This window comes from Lithobates pipiens, unplaced genomic scaffold (genome assembly GCF_037356315.1).
Source record: "Lithobates pipiens isolate NorthernLeopardFrog02 unplaced genomic scaffold, aLitPip1_a1.2 Scaffold_25, whole genome shotgun sequence".
NCBI lineage: Eukaryota > Metazoa > Chordata > Amphibia > Anura > Ranidae > Lithobates > Lithobates pipiens.
Window position 1 is genome coordinate 112,664,406 of NW_027507787.1, and position 14,190 is coordinate 112,678,595.

At 48.1% G+C, this 14,190-nt stretch overlaps 1 pseudogene; it reads right to left on the reverse strand.

Moving 5' to 3' along the window:
- Positions 1-614: 614 nt before the first annotated feature.
- Positions 615-13,155, reverse strand: LOC143929777 (uncharacterized; annotated as a pseudogene).
- Between the last annotated feature and the right edge of the window lie 1,035 nt (positions 13,156-14,190).

The window sequence follows — 14,190 nt, forward strand, 5'->3', positions numbered from 1 at the left end:
CGCTATTTCCTCTTTCTCTCTCACGCTCTTTCCTCTCTCTCTCTCACACTCGTTCCTCTTTTCTCTCTCTGTCCCTCTCTCACGCTCTTTCCTCTTTCTCTCTCTCTCACGCTCTTTCCTCTTTCTCTCTCTCTCACGCTCTTTCCTCTCTCTCTATCTCACGCTCTTTCCTCTTTCTCTCTCTCTCTCCCACGCTTTTTCCTCTTTCTCTCTCTCTCTCTCATGCTCTGTCCTCTCTCTCTATCTCATGCTCTTTCCTCTTTCTCTCTCTCTCCCAAGCTTTTTCCTCTTTCTCTCTCACGCTTTTTCCTCTTTCTCTCTCTCTCTCACGCTTTTTCCTCTTTCTCTCTCTCTCACGCTCTTTCCTCTTTCTCTCTCTCTCTTATGCTCTTTCCTCTCTCTCTCTCTCTCGCTCTCTCTCACGCTCTTTCCTCTTTCTCTCACTCTCACGCTCTTTCCTCTTCCTCTCTCTCTATCACGCTCTTCCCTCTTTCTCTCTCTCACGCTCTTTCCTCTTTTTCTCTCTCTCACGCTCTTTCCTCTTTCTCTCTCTCTCTCACGCTTTTTCCTCTTTCTCTCTCTCTCACGCTCTTTCCTCTTTCTCTCTCTCTCTCTTATGCTCTTTCCCCTCTCTCACGCTCTTTCCTCTCTCTCTCTCGCTCTCTCTCACGCTCTTTCCTATTTCTTTCACTCTCACGCTCTTTCCTCTTCCTCTCTCTCTCACGCTCTTTCCTCTTTCTCTCTCTCTCACGCTCTCTCTCTCTCTCACGCTCTTTCCTCTTTCTCTCACGCTCTTTCTTCTTTCTCTCTCTCTCATACGCTCTTTCCTCTTTTTCTCTCTCTCTCACGCTCTTTCCTCTTTCTCTCTCTTACGCTCTTTCCTCTCTCTCTCTCTCTCTCTCTCTCACGCTCTTTCCTCTCCCTCTCTATCTCTCACTCTCTTTCTTCTTTCTCTCTCTCTCTCACGCTCTTTCCTCTTTCTCTCTCTCTCACGCTCTTTCCTCTTTCTCTCTCTCTCACGCTCTTTCCTCTTTCTCTCTCTCTCTCTCACGCTCTTTCCTCTTTCTCTCTCTCGCTCACGCTCTTTCCTCTTTCTCTCTCTCTCTCACGCTCCTTCTCTCACTCTCTCACGCTCTTTCCTCTTTCTCTCTCTCGATCTCACGCTCTTTCCTCTCTCTCTCTCGCTCTTTCCTCTCTCTCTCTCACGCTCACACTATTTCCTCTTTCTCTCTCTCTTTCACACGCTCTTTCTCTCTCTCTCACGCTCTTTCCTCTTTCTCTCTCACACTCTTTCCTCTCTCTCTCTCTCTCTCACTCTTTCCTCTTTCTCTCTCTCTGTCCCTCTCTCACGCTCATTCCTCTTTCTCTCTCTCTCTCACGCTCTTACCTCTTTCTCTCTCACACACTCTTTCCTCTTTCTCTCTCACGCTCTCTCTTTCACACGCTTTCCTCTTTCTCTCTCACTCTTTCCTCTTTCTCTCTCTCTCTCTCTCTCTCACGCTCTTTCCTCTTTCTCTCTCTCTCACGCTCTTTCCTCTTTCTCTCTCTCTCTCTCTCTCACGCTCTTTCCTCTTTCTCTCTCTCGCTCACGCTCTTTCCTCTTTCTCTCTCTCTCTCTCTCACACACTCTTTCCTCTTTCTCTCTCTCTGTCCCTCTCTCACGCTCTTTCCTCTTTCTCTCTCTCTCTCACGCTCTTTCCTCTTTCTCTCTCTCTCTCACGCTCTTTCCTCTTTCTCTCTCTCACGCTCTTTCCTCTTTCTCTCTCACGCTCTTTCCTCTCTCTCTCTCTCTCTCTCACATTCTTAACTCTTTCTCTCTCTCTGTCCCTCTCACGCTCTTTCCTTTCTCTCTCTCTCACACACTCTTTCCTCTTTCTCTCTCTCTGTCCCTCTCTCACGCTCTTTCCTCTTTCTCTCTCTCTCTCTCACGCTCTTTCCTCTTTCTCTCTTTCACGCTCTTTCCTCTTTCTCTCTCTCACGCTCTTTGCTTATTCTCTCTCTCTCTCACACACTCTTTCCTCTTTCTCTCTTACGCTCTCTCTTTCACACGCTTTCCTCTTTCTCTCTCACGCTCTTTCCTCTTTCTCTCTCTCTCTCTCTCTCACGCTCTTTCCTCTTTCTCTCTCTCTCTCTCACGCTCTTTCCTCTTTCTCTCTCTCTCTCGCTCACGCTCTTTCCTCTTTCTCTCTCTCTCTCACGCTCCTTCTCTCTCTCTGTCACGCTTTTCCTCTTTCTCTCTCTCTCACACGCTCTTTCCTCTTTCTCTCTCTCTCTCACATGCTCGTTCCTCTCTCTTTTTCCTCTTTCTCTCTCGCTCTCTCTCTCACTCTTTCCTATTTCTCTCTCGCTATCTCTCTCTCACGCTCTTTCCTCTTTCTCTCTCGCTATCTCTCTCTCACGCTCTTTCCTCTTTCTCTTTCTCTCTCTCTCACGCTCTTTCCTCTTTCTCCCTCTCTCACACGCTCTCTCTCTCAAGCTCTCAAGCTCCTTCCTCTTTCTCTCTCACTCTCTCTCACGCTCTTTCCTCGCTCTCTCTCTCTCACGCTCTTTCCTTTCTCTCTCTCTCTCACGCTCTTTCCTCTTTCTCTCTCTCTCTCTCTCTCTCACACTCTTTCCTCTTTCTCTCTCTCTGTCCCTCTCTCACGCTCATTCCTCTTTCTCTCTCTCTCTCACGCTCTTTCCTCTTTCTCTCTCTCACGCTCTTTCCTCTCTCTCTTACGCTCTTTGCTCTTTCTCTCTCTCTCACACACTCTTTCCTCTTTCTCTCTCACGCTCTCTCTTTCACACGCTTTCCTCTTTCTCTCTCATTCTCTTTCCTCTTTCTCTCTCTCTCTCTCTCTCACGCTCTTTCCTCTCTCTCTCTCTCTCACGCTCTTTCCTCTCTTTTGCTCTTTCCTCTCTCTCTCGCGCTCACGCTCTTTCCTCTTTCTCTCTCTCTCACACGCTCTCTCTCTCACGCTCTTTCCTCTTTCTCTCTCTCTCTCATGCTCTTTCCTCTCACTCACGCTCTTCCTCTCTCTCTCTCACGCTCTTTCCTCTTCCTCTCTCTCTCTCACGCTCTTTCCTCTTCCTCTCTCTCTTACGCTCTTTCCTCTTTCTCTCTCGCTCTCTCTCTCACACTCTTTCCTCTCTCGCTCTCTCTCTCTTTCTCTCTCGCTCATTCCTCTTTCTCTCTCACGCTCTTTCCTCTCTATCTCGCTCTTTCCTCTTTCTCTCTCACGCTCTTTCCTCTTTCTCTCACGCTCTTTCCTCTTTCTCTCTCTCTCACGCTCTTTCCTTTCTCTTTCACGCTCTTTCCTCTTTCTCTCACGCTCTTTCCTCTCTCTCTCACACTCTTTCCTCTTTCTCTCTCTCTCTCTCTATCACGCTCTTTCCTCTTTCTCTCTCTCTCTCACACTCTTTCCTCTTTCTCTCTCTCTCTCACGCTCTTTCCTCTTTCTCTCTCTCTCACGCTCTTTCCTCTTTCTCTCTCTCACACGCTCTTTCCTCTTTCTCTCTCTCTCCCTCTTGCTCTCTCTCTCTATCACTCTTTCCTTTCTCTCTCTCGCTCTCTCTCTCTCACTCTCTTTCCTCTTTCTCTCTCTCTCTCTCTCTCTCTCTCTCTCTCACGCTCTTTCCTCTTTCTCTCTCTCTCACGCTCTTTCCTCTTTCTCTCTCTCTCACGCTCTTTCCTCTTTCTCTCTCTCGCTCACGCTCTTTCCTCTTTCTCTCTCTCTCTCACGCTCCTTCTCTCTCTCTGTCACGCTTTTCCTCTTTCTCTCTCTCTCACACGCTCTTTCCTCTTTCGCTCTCTCTCTCACATGCTCTTTCCTCTTTCTCTCTCTCTCTCACATGCTCGTTCCTTTCTCTTTTTCCTCTTTCTCTCTCGCTCTCTCTCTCACTCTTTCCTATTTCTCTCTCGCTCGCTCTATCTCTCTCACGCTCTTTCCTCTTTCTCTCTCGCTCTCTCTCACGCTCTTTCCTCTTTCTCTTTCTCTCTCTCTCACGCTCTTTCCTCTTTCTCTCTCTCTCACACGCTCTCTCTCTCAAGCTCTCAAGCTCTTTTCTCTTTCTCTCTCACTCTCTCTCAGGATCTCTCACGCTCTTTCCTCGTTCTCTCTCTCTCACGCACTTTCCTTTCTCTCTCACGCTCTTTCCTCTCTCTCTCTCACGCTCTTTCCTCTCTTTCTCTCTCACGCTCTTTCCTCTCTCTCTCTCTCTCTCACGGTCTTTCCTCTCTCTTGCTCTTTCCTCTCTCTCTCGCGCTCACGCTCTTTCCTCTTTCTCTCTCTCTCACACGCTCTCTCTCTCACGCTCTTTCCTCTTTCTCTCTCTCTCTCATGCTCTTTCCTCTCACTCAGGCTCTTCCTCTCTCTCTCTCACGCTCTTTCCTCTTCCTCTCTCTCTCTCACGCTCTTTCCTCTTCCTCTCTCTCTTACGCTCTTTCCTCTTTCTCTCTCGCTCTCTCTCTCACACTCTTTCCTCTCTCGCTCTCTCTCTCTTTCTCTCTCGCTCATTCCTCTTTCTCTCTCACGCTCTTTCCTCTCTATCTCGCTCTTTCCTCTTTCTCTCTCACGCTCTTTCCTCTTTCTCTCACGCTCTTTCCTCTTTCTCTCTCTCTCACGCTCTTTCCTTTCTCTTTCACGCTCTTTCCTCTTTCTCTCACGCTCTTTCCTCTCTCTCTCACACTCTTTCCTCTTTCTCTCTCTCTCTCTCACACTCTTTCCTCTTTCTCTCTCTCACGCTCTTTCCTCTTTCTCTCTCTCTCTCACGCTCTTTCCTCTTTCTCTCTCTCACACGCTCTTTCCTCTTTCTCTCTCTCTCCCTCTTGCTCTCTCTCTCTATCACTCTTTCCTATTTCTCTCTCGCTCTCTCTCTCTCACTCTCTTTCCTCTTTCTCTCTCTCTCTCTCTCTCTCTCTCTCTCACGCTCTTTCCTCTTTCTCTCTCTCTCACGCTCTTTCCTCTTTCTCTCTCTCTCACGCTCTTTCCTCTTTCTCTCTCTCTCGCTCACGCTCTTTCCTCTTTCTCTCTCTCTCTCTCACGCTCCTTCTCTCTCTCTGTCACGCTTTTCCTCTTTCTCTCTCTCTCACACGCTCTTTCCTCTTTCGCTCTCTCTCTCACATGCTCTTTCCTCTTTCTCTCTCTCTCTCACATGCTCGTTCCTTTCTCTTTTTCCTCTTTCTCTCTCGCTCTCTCTCTCACTGTTTCCTATTTCTCTCTCGCTCGCTCTCTCTCACGCTCTTTCCTCTTTCTCTCTCGCTCTCTCTCACGTTCTTTCCTCTTTCTCTTTCTCTCTCTCTCACGCTCTTTCCTCTTTCTCTCTCTCTCACACGCTCTCTCTCTCAAGCTCTCAAGCTCTTTTCTCTTTCTCTCTCACTCTCTCTCACGCTCTCTCACGCTCTTTCCTCGTTCTCTCTCTCTCACGCACTTTCCTTTCTCTCTCTCTCACGCTCTTTCCTCTCTCTCTCTCACGCTCTTTCCTCTCTCTCTCTCTCACGCTCTTTCCTCTCTCTCTCTCTCTCACGCTCTTTCCTCTCTCTTGCTCTTTCCTCTCTCTCTCGCGCTCACGCTCTTTCCTCTTTCTCTCTCTCTCACACGCTCTCTCTCTCACGCTCTTTCCTCTTTCTCTCTCTCTCTCATGCTCTTTCCTCTCACTCACGCTCTTCCTCTCTCTCTCTCACGCTCTTTCCTCTTCCTCTCTCTCTCTCACGCTCTTTCCTCTTCCTCTCTCTCTTACGCTCTTTCCTCTTTCTCTCTCGCTCTCTCTCTCACACTCTTTCCTCTCTCGCTCTCTCTCTCTTTCTCTCTCGCTCATTCCTCTTTCTCTCTCACGCTCTTTCCTCTCTATCTCGCTCTTTCCTCTTTCTCTCTCACGCTCTTTCCTCTTTCTCTCACGCTCTTTCCTCTTTCTCTCTCTCTCACGCTCTTTCCTTTCTCTTTCACGCTCTTTCCTCTTTCTCTCACGCTCTTTCCTCTCTCTCTCACACTCTTTCCTCTTTCTCTCTCTCTCTCTCTCTATTATGCTCTTTCCTCTTTCTCTCTCTCTCTCTCACACTCTTTCCTCTTTCTCTCTCTCTCTCACGCTCTTTCCTCTTTCTCTCTCTCTCTCACGCTCTTTCCTCTTTCTCTCTCTCACACGCTCTTTCCTCTTTCTCTCTCTCTCCCTCTTGCTCTCTCTCTCTATCACTCTTTCCTATTTCTCTTTCGCTCTCTCTCTCTCACGCTCTTTCCTCTTTCTCTCTCTCTCTCATGCTCTTTCCTCTCACTCACGCTCTTTCCCCTCTCTCTCACGCTCTTTCCTCTTCCTCTCTCTCTCTCACGCTCTTACCTCTTCCTCTCTCTCTCACGCTCTTTCCTCTCTATCTCACGCTCTTTCCTCTCTCTCTTACACGCTATTTCCTCTCTCTGTCTCTCTCTCTCTCTCTCTCTCATGCTCTTTCCTCTTTCTCTCTCTCGATCTCATGCACTTTCCTCTCTCTCACGCTCTTTCCTCTTTCTCTCTCGCGCTCTCTCTCTCTCACGCTCTTTCCTCTTTCTCACGCTCTTTCCTCTTTCTCACACTCTTTCCTCTTTCTCACACTCTTTCCTCTCTCTCTCACACTCTTTCTCTCTCTCTCTCTCTATCACTCCCTTTCCTCTTTCTCTCTCTCTCTCTCTCTGTCACACTCTTTCCTCTTTCTCTCTCCCTCTCACGCTCTTTCCTCTTTCTCTCTCTCACACGCTCTTTCCTCTTTCTCTCTCTCTCACACGCGCTTTCCTCTTTCTCTCTCTCCCTCTTGCTCTCTCTCTCTCACTCTTTCCTATTTCTCTCTCGCTCTCTCTCTCACGCTCTTTCCTCTTTCTCTCTCGCTCTCACGCTCTTTCCTCTCTCTCTCGCTCTCGCTTTCTCTCTCTCTCACGCTCTTTCCTCTTTCTCTCTCTCTCTCAGGCTCTTTCCTCTCTCACGCTCTTTCCTCTCTCTCTCTCGCTCTTTCCTCTCTCTCTCGCGCTCACACTATTTCCTCTTTCTCTCTCTCTTTCACACGCTCTTTCTCTCTCTCACACGCTATTTCCTCTTTCTCTCTCACGCTCTTTCCTCTTTCTCTCTCTCTCGATCTCATGCTCTTTCCTCTCTCTCACGCTATTTCCTCTTTCTCTCTCACGCTCTTTCCTCTCTCTCTCTCACACTCGTTCCTCTTTTCTCTCTCTGTCCCTCTCTCACGCTCTTTCCTCTTTCTCTCTCTCTCACGCTCTTTCCTCTTTCTCTCTCTCTCACGCTCTTTCCTCTCTCTCTATCTCACGCTCTTTCCTCTTTCTCTCTCTCTCTCACGCTTTTTCCTTTTTCTCTCTCTCTCATGCTCTTTCCTCTCTCTCTATCTCATGCTCTTTCCTCTTTCTCTCTCTCTCACTCTCTAGCTTTTTCCTCTTTCTCTCTCTCACGCTTTTTCCTCTTTCTTTCTCTCTCTCACGCTTTTTCCTCTTTCTCTCTCTCTCTCACGCTTTTTCCTCTTTCTCTCTCTCTCACGCTCTTTCCTCTTTCTCTCTCTCTCTTATGCTCTTTCCTCTCTCTCTCTCTCGCTCTCTCTCACGCTCTTTCCTCTTTCTCTCACTCTCACGCTCTTTCCTCTTCCTCTCTCTCTCTCTCACGCTCTTTCTCTCTCTCTCTCTCTCTATCACGCTCTTCCCTCTTTCTCTCTCTCACGCTCTTTCCTCTTTTTCTCTCTCTCTCATGCTCTTTCCTCTTTCTCTCTCTCTCTCACGCTTTTTCCTCTTTCTCTCTCTCTCACGCTCTTTTCTCTTTCTCTCTCGCTCTTTCTCACGCTCTTTCCTATTTCTTTCACTCTCACGCTCTTTCCTCTTCCTCTCTCTCTCTCACGCTCTTTCCTCTTTCTCTCTCTCTCTCTCACGCTCTTTCCTCTTTCTCTTTCGTCTTTCTCCCTCTCTCATACGCTCTTTCCTCTTTCTCTCTCTCTCTCACGCTCTTTCCTCTTTCTCTCTCTTACGCACTTTCCTCTCTCTCTCTCTCTCTCTCTCTCTCTCTCACGCTCTTTCCTCTCTCTATCTCTCACTCTCTTTCTTCTTTCTCTCTCTCTCATATGCTCTTTCCTCTTTGTCTCTCTCTCATACGCTCTTTCCTCTCTCTCTCTCTCTCTCACGCTCTTTCCTCTTTCTCTCTCTCTCACGCTCTTTCCTCTTTCTCTCTCTCTCACGCTCTTTCCTCTTTCTCTCTCTCTCACGCTCTTTCCTCTTTCTCTCTCTCTCTCTCACGCTCTTTCCTCTTTCTCTCTCTCGCTCACGCTCTTTCCTCTTTCTCTCTCTCTCTCACGCTCCTTCTCTCTCTCTCTCACGCTCTTTCCTCTTTCTCTCTCTCGATCTCACGCTCTTTCCTCTCTCTCTCTCGCTCTTTCCTCTCTCTCTCTCACTCACACTATTTCCTCTTTCTCTCTCTCTTTCACACGCTCTTTCTCTCTCTCACACGCTATTTCCTCTTTCTCTCTCTCACGCTCTTTCCTCTTTCTCTCTCTCTCTCGATCTCATGCTCTTTCCTCTCTCTCACGCTCTTTCCTCTTTCTCTCTCACACTCTTTCCTCTCTCTCTCTCTCTCACGCTCTTTCCTCTCTCTCTCTCGCTCTCTCTCACGCTCTTTCCTATTTCTTTCACTCTCACGCTCTTTCCTCTTCCTCTCTCTCACGCTCTTTCCTCTTTTTCTCTCTCTCTCTCTCACGCTCTCTCTCTCTTTCACGCTCTTTCCTCTTTCTCTCACGCTCTTTCTTCTTTCTCTCTCTCTCATACGCTCTTTCCTCTTTCTCTCTCTCTCTCACGCTCTTTCCTCTTTCTCTCTCTTACGCTCTTTCCTCTCTCTCTCTCTCTCTCACGCTCTTTCCTCTCTCTCTCTATCTCTCACTCTCTTTCTTCTTTCTCTCTCTCTCATACGCTCTTTCCTCTTTGTCTCTCTCTCATACGCTCTTTCCCCTCTCTCTCTCTCTCACGCTCTTTCCTCTTTCTCTCTCTCTCACGCTCTTTCCTCTTTCTCTCTCTCTCACGCTCTTTCCTCTTTCTCTCTCTTACGCTCTTTCCTCTTTCTCTCTCTCAAACGCTCTTTCCTCTTTCTCTCTCACACGCTCTCTCTCTTAAGCTCTTTCCTCTTTCTCTCTCTCGCGCTTTTTCCTTTCTCTCTCTCTCACGCTCTTTCCTCTCTCTCTCACGCTCTTTACACTCTCTCTCGCTCTTTCCTCTCTCGTGTGCGCTCACGCTCTTTCCTCTTTCTCTCGCTCTTTCTCTCTCTCTCACACGCTCTTTCTCTCTCTCACGCGCTATTTCCTCTTACCTTCTCTCTCTCTCTCTCTCTCTCTCTCTCTCTCATGCTCTTTCCTCTTTCTCTCTCTCGATCTCCTGCACTTTCCTCTCTCTCATGCTCTTTCCTCTTCCTCTCTTGCGCTCTCTCTCTCTCACGCTCTTTCCTCTTTCTCACGCTCTTTCCTCTTTCTTTCTCTCTCTCTCTCTATCACGCTCCTTCCTCTTTCTCTCTCTCTCTCTCTCTCTCACACTCCTTCCTCTTTCTCTCTCTCACGCTCTTTCCTCTTTCTCTCTCTCACACGCTCTTTCCTCTTTCTCTCTCTCACACGCTCTTTCCTCTTTCTCTCTCTCTCCCTCTTGCTCTCTCTCTCTCTCTCTCTCTTTCCTATTTCTCTCTCTCTCTCTCTCTCACGCTCTTTCCTCTCTCTCTCTCACGCTCTTTCCTCTCTTTCGCTCTCTCTCACGCTCTTTCCTCTCTCTCGCTCTCTCTCACGCTCTTTCCTCTTTCTCTCTCTCACGCTTTTTCCTCTTTCTCTCTCTCTCTCACGCTGTTTCCTCTTTCTCTCTATCACGCTCTTTCCTCTTTCTCTCTCTCACGCTTTTTCCTCTCTCTCGCTCTCTCTCACGCTCTTTCCTCTTTCTCTCTCTCACGCTTTTTCCTCTTTCTCTCTCTCTCTCACGCTGTTTCCTCTTTCTCTCTATCATGCTCTTCCCTCTTTCTCTCTCTCACGCTCTTTCCTCTTTTTCTCTCTCTCACGCTCTTTCCTCTTTCTCTCTCTCTCTCACGCTTTTTCCTCTTTCTCTCTCTCTCACGCTCTTTCCTCTTTCTCTCTCTCTCTTATGCTCTTTCCCCTCTCTCACGCTCTTTCCTCTCTCTCTCTCGCTCTCTCTCACGCTCTTTCCTATTTCTTTCACTCTCACACTCTTTTCTCTTCCTCTCTCTCACGCTCTTTCCTCTTTCTCTCTCTCTCTCTCACACTCTCTCTCACGCTCTTTCCTCTTTCTCTCTCTCTCACGCTCTTTCCTCTCTCTCTCACACGCTCTTTCCTCTTTCTCTCTCTCACACGCTCTTTCCTCTTTCTCTCTCTCTCTCTCTCACATGCTCGTTCCTCTCTCTCTCTCTTTCCTCTTTCTCTCTCTTTCTCTTTCCTCTTTCTCTCTCGCTCTCTCTCTCAAGCTCTTTCCTCTTTCTCTCTCTCTCTCACGCTCTTTCCTCTTTCTCTCTCTCTCTCTCTCACACTCTTTCCTCTTTCTCTCTCCCTCTCACGCTCTTTCCTCTTTCTCTCTCTCAAACGCTCTTTCCTCTTTCTCTCTCTCACACGCTCTTTCCTCTTTCTCTCCCTCTTGCTCTCTCTCTCTCTCACTCTCACTCTTTCCTATTTCTCTCTCGCGCTCTCTCTCTCTTTCCTCTCTCTCTCGCTCTCTCTCTTTCTCTCTCTCTCTCGCTTTCTCTCTCACGCTCTTTCCTCTTTCTCTCTCTCTCTCAAGCTCTTTCCTCTCTCACGCTCTTTCCTCTCTCTCTCTCGCTCTTTCCTCTCTCTCTCGCGCTCACACTATTTCCTCTTTCTCTCTCTCTTTCACATGCTCTTTCTCTCTCTCACACGCTATTTCCTCTTTCTCTCTCACGCTCTTTCCTCTTTCTCTCTCTCTCTCACACACTCGTTCCTCTTTTCTCTCTCTGTCCCTCTCTCACGCTCTTTCCTCTTTCTCTCTCTCTCTCACGCTCTTTCCTCTTTCTCTCTCTCTCACGCTCTTTCCTCTCTCTCTATCTCACGCTCTTTCCTCTTTCTCTCTCTCTCTCACGCTTTTTCCTCTTTCTCTCTCTCTCTATCTCATGCTCTTTCCTCTTTCTCTCTCTCTCTCTCTCAAGCTTTTTTCTCTTTCTCTCTCTCTCACGCTTTTTCCTCTTTCTCTCTCTCTCTCACGCTTTTTCCTCTTTCTCTCTCTCTCACGCTCTTTCCTCTTTCTCTCTCTTATGCTCTTTCCTCTCTCTCTCTCGCTCTCTCTCACGCTCTTTCCTCTTTCTCTCACTCTCACGCTCTTTCCTCTTCCTCTCTCTCTCTCTCACGCTCTTTCCTCTTTCTCTCTCTCTCTCTCTCTCATGGTCTCTCTCTCCCTCTCTCTCTCTCTCGCTCTTTCCTCTTTCTCTCTCACTCTCTTTCTTCTTTCTCTCTCTCTCATACGCTCTTTCCTCTTTCTCTCTCTCTCTCACGCTCTTTCCTCTTTCTCTCTCTCTCACGCTCTTTCCTCTTTCTCTCTCTCTCATGCTCTTTCCTCTTTCTCTCTCTTACGCTCTTTCCTCTTTCTCTCTCTCACACGCTCTTTCCTCTTTCTCTCACGCTCTTTCCTCTTTCTCTCTCACACGCTCTCTCTCTCTTTCAAGCTCTTTCCTCTTTATCTCTCTCTCTCTCGCGCTCTTTCCGTTCTCTCTCTCTCACGGTCTTTCCTCTCTCTCTCACGCTCTTTACTCTCTCTCTCGCTCTTTCCTCTCTCGCGCGCGCTCACGCTCTTTCCTCTTTCTCTCTCTCTCACACGCTCTTTCTCTCTCACACGCTCTTTCTCTCTCTCTCACACGCTCTTTCTCTCTCTCATGCGCTATTTCCTCTTACCTTCTCTCTCTCTCTCTCTCTCTCTCTCTCATGCTCTTTCCTCTTTCTCTCTCTCGATCTCCTGCACTTTCCCCTCTCTCATGCTCTTTCCTCTTTCTCTCTCGCGCTCTCTCTCTCTCTCACGCTCTTTCCTCTTTCTCACGCTCTTTCCTCTCTTTCTTTCTCTCTCTCTCTCTATCACGCTCCTTCCTCTTTCTCTCTCTCTCTCTCTCTCTCACACTCCTTCCTATTTCTCTCTCTCACGCTCTTTCCTCTTTCTCTCTCTCTCACACGCTCTTTCCTCTTTCTCTCTCTCACACGCTCTTTCCTCTTTCTCTCTCTCTCCCTCTTGCTCTCTCTCACTCTTTCCTATTTCTCTCTCTCTCTCTCACGCTCTTTCCTCTCTCTCTCTCTCACGCTCTTTCCTCTCTTTCGCTCTCTCTCACGCTCTTTCCTCTCTCTCGCTCTCTCTCACGCTCTTTCCTCTTTCTCTCTCTCTCTATCTCATGCTCTTTCCTCTTTCTCTCTCTATCTCTCAAGCTTTTTTCTCTTTCTCTCTCTCTCACGCTTTTTCCTCTTTCTCTCTCTCTCTCACGCTTTTTCCTCTTTCTCTCTCTCTCACGCTCTTTCCTCTTTCTCTCTCTCTCTTATGCTCTTTCCTCTCTCTCTCTCTCGCTCTCTCTCACGCTCTTTCCTCTTTCTCTCACTCTCACGCTCTTTCCTCTTCCTCTCTCTCTCTCTCACGCTCTTTCCTCTTTCTCTCTCTCTCTCTCTCTCTCTCTCTCTCTCTCATGGTCTCTCTCTCCCTCTCTCTCTCTCTCTCTCGCTCTTTCCTCTTTCTCTCTCTCTCACTCTCTTTCTTCTTTCTCTCTCTCTCATACGCTCTTTCCTCTTTCTCTCTCTCTCTCACGCTCTTTCCTCTTTCTCTCTCTCTCACGCTCTTTCCTCTTTCTCTCTCTCTCACGCTCTTTCCTCTTTTTCTCTCTTACGCTCTTTCCTCTTTCTCTCTCTCACACGCTCTTTCCTCTTTCTCTCACGCTCTTTCCTCTTTCTCTCTCACACGCTCTCTCTCTCTTTCAAGCTCTTTCCTCCTTATCTCTCTCTCTCTCGCGCTCTTTCCTTTCTCTCTCTCTCACGCTCTTTCCTCTCTCTCTCACGCTCTTTACTCTCTCTCTCGCTCTTTCCTCTCTCGCGCGCGCTCACGCTCTTTCCTCTTTCTCTCTCTCTCACACGCTCTTTCTCTCTCTCTCACACGCTCTTTCTCTCTCTCTCACACGCTCTTTCTCTCTCTCACGCGCTATTTCCTCTTACCTTCTCTCTCTCTCTCTCTCTCATGCTCTTTCCTCTTTCTCTCTCTCGATCTCCTGCACTTTCCTCTCTCTCATGCTCTTTCCTCTTTCTCTCTCGCGCTCTCTCTCTCTCACGCTCTTTCCTCTTTCTCACGCTCTTTCCTCTTTCTTTCTCTCTCTCTCTCTATCACGCTCCTTCCTCTTTCTCTCTCTCTCTCTCTCTCACACTCCTTCCTCTTTCTCTCTCTCACGCTCTTTCCTCTTTCTCTCTCTCTCACACGCTCTTTCCTCTTTCTCTCTCTCACACGCTCTTTCCTCTTTCTCTCTCTCTCCCTCTTGCTCTCTCTCTCTCACTCTTTCCTATTTCTCTCTCTCTCACGCTCTTTCCTCTCTCTCTCTCTCACGCTCTTTCCTCTCTTTCGCTCTCTCTCACGCTCTTTCCTCTCTCTCGCTCTCTCTCACGCTCTTTCCTCTTTCTCTCTCTCTCTCTCACGCTTTTTCCTCTTTCTCTCTTTCTCTCTCACGCTGTTTCCTCTTTCTCTCTATCACGCTCTTTCCTCTTTCTCTCTCTCACGCTTTTTCTTCTTTCTCTCTCTCTCTCACGCTTTTTCCTCTTTCTCTCTCTCTCACGCTTTTTCCTCTTTCTCTCTCTCTCTCTCACGCTCTTTCCTCTTTCTCTCTCTCTCTTATGCTCTTTCCCCTCTCTCACGCTCTTTCCTCTCTCTCTCGCTCTCTCTCATGCTCTTTCCTATTTCTTTCACTCTCATGCTCTTTCCTCTTCCTCTCTCTCTCTCTCTCACGCTCTTTCCTCTTTCTCTCTCTCTCTCATGCTCTCTCTCTCTCTCTCACGCTCTTTCCTCTTTCTCTCACGCTCTTTCCTCTCTCTCGCTCTCTCTCACGCTCTTTCCTCTTTCTCTCTCTCTCTCTCACGCTTTTTCCTCTTTCTCTCTCTCTCTATCTCATGCTCTTTCCTCTTTCTCTCTCTATCTCTCAAGCTTTTTTCTCTTTCTCTCTCTCTCACGCTTTTTCCTCTTTCTCTCTCTCTCTCACGCTTTT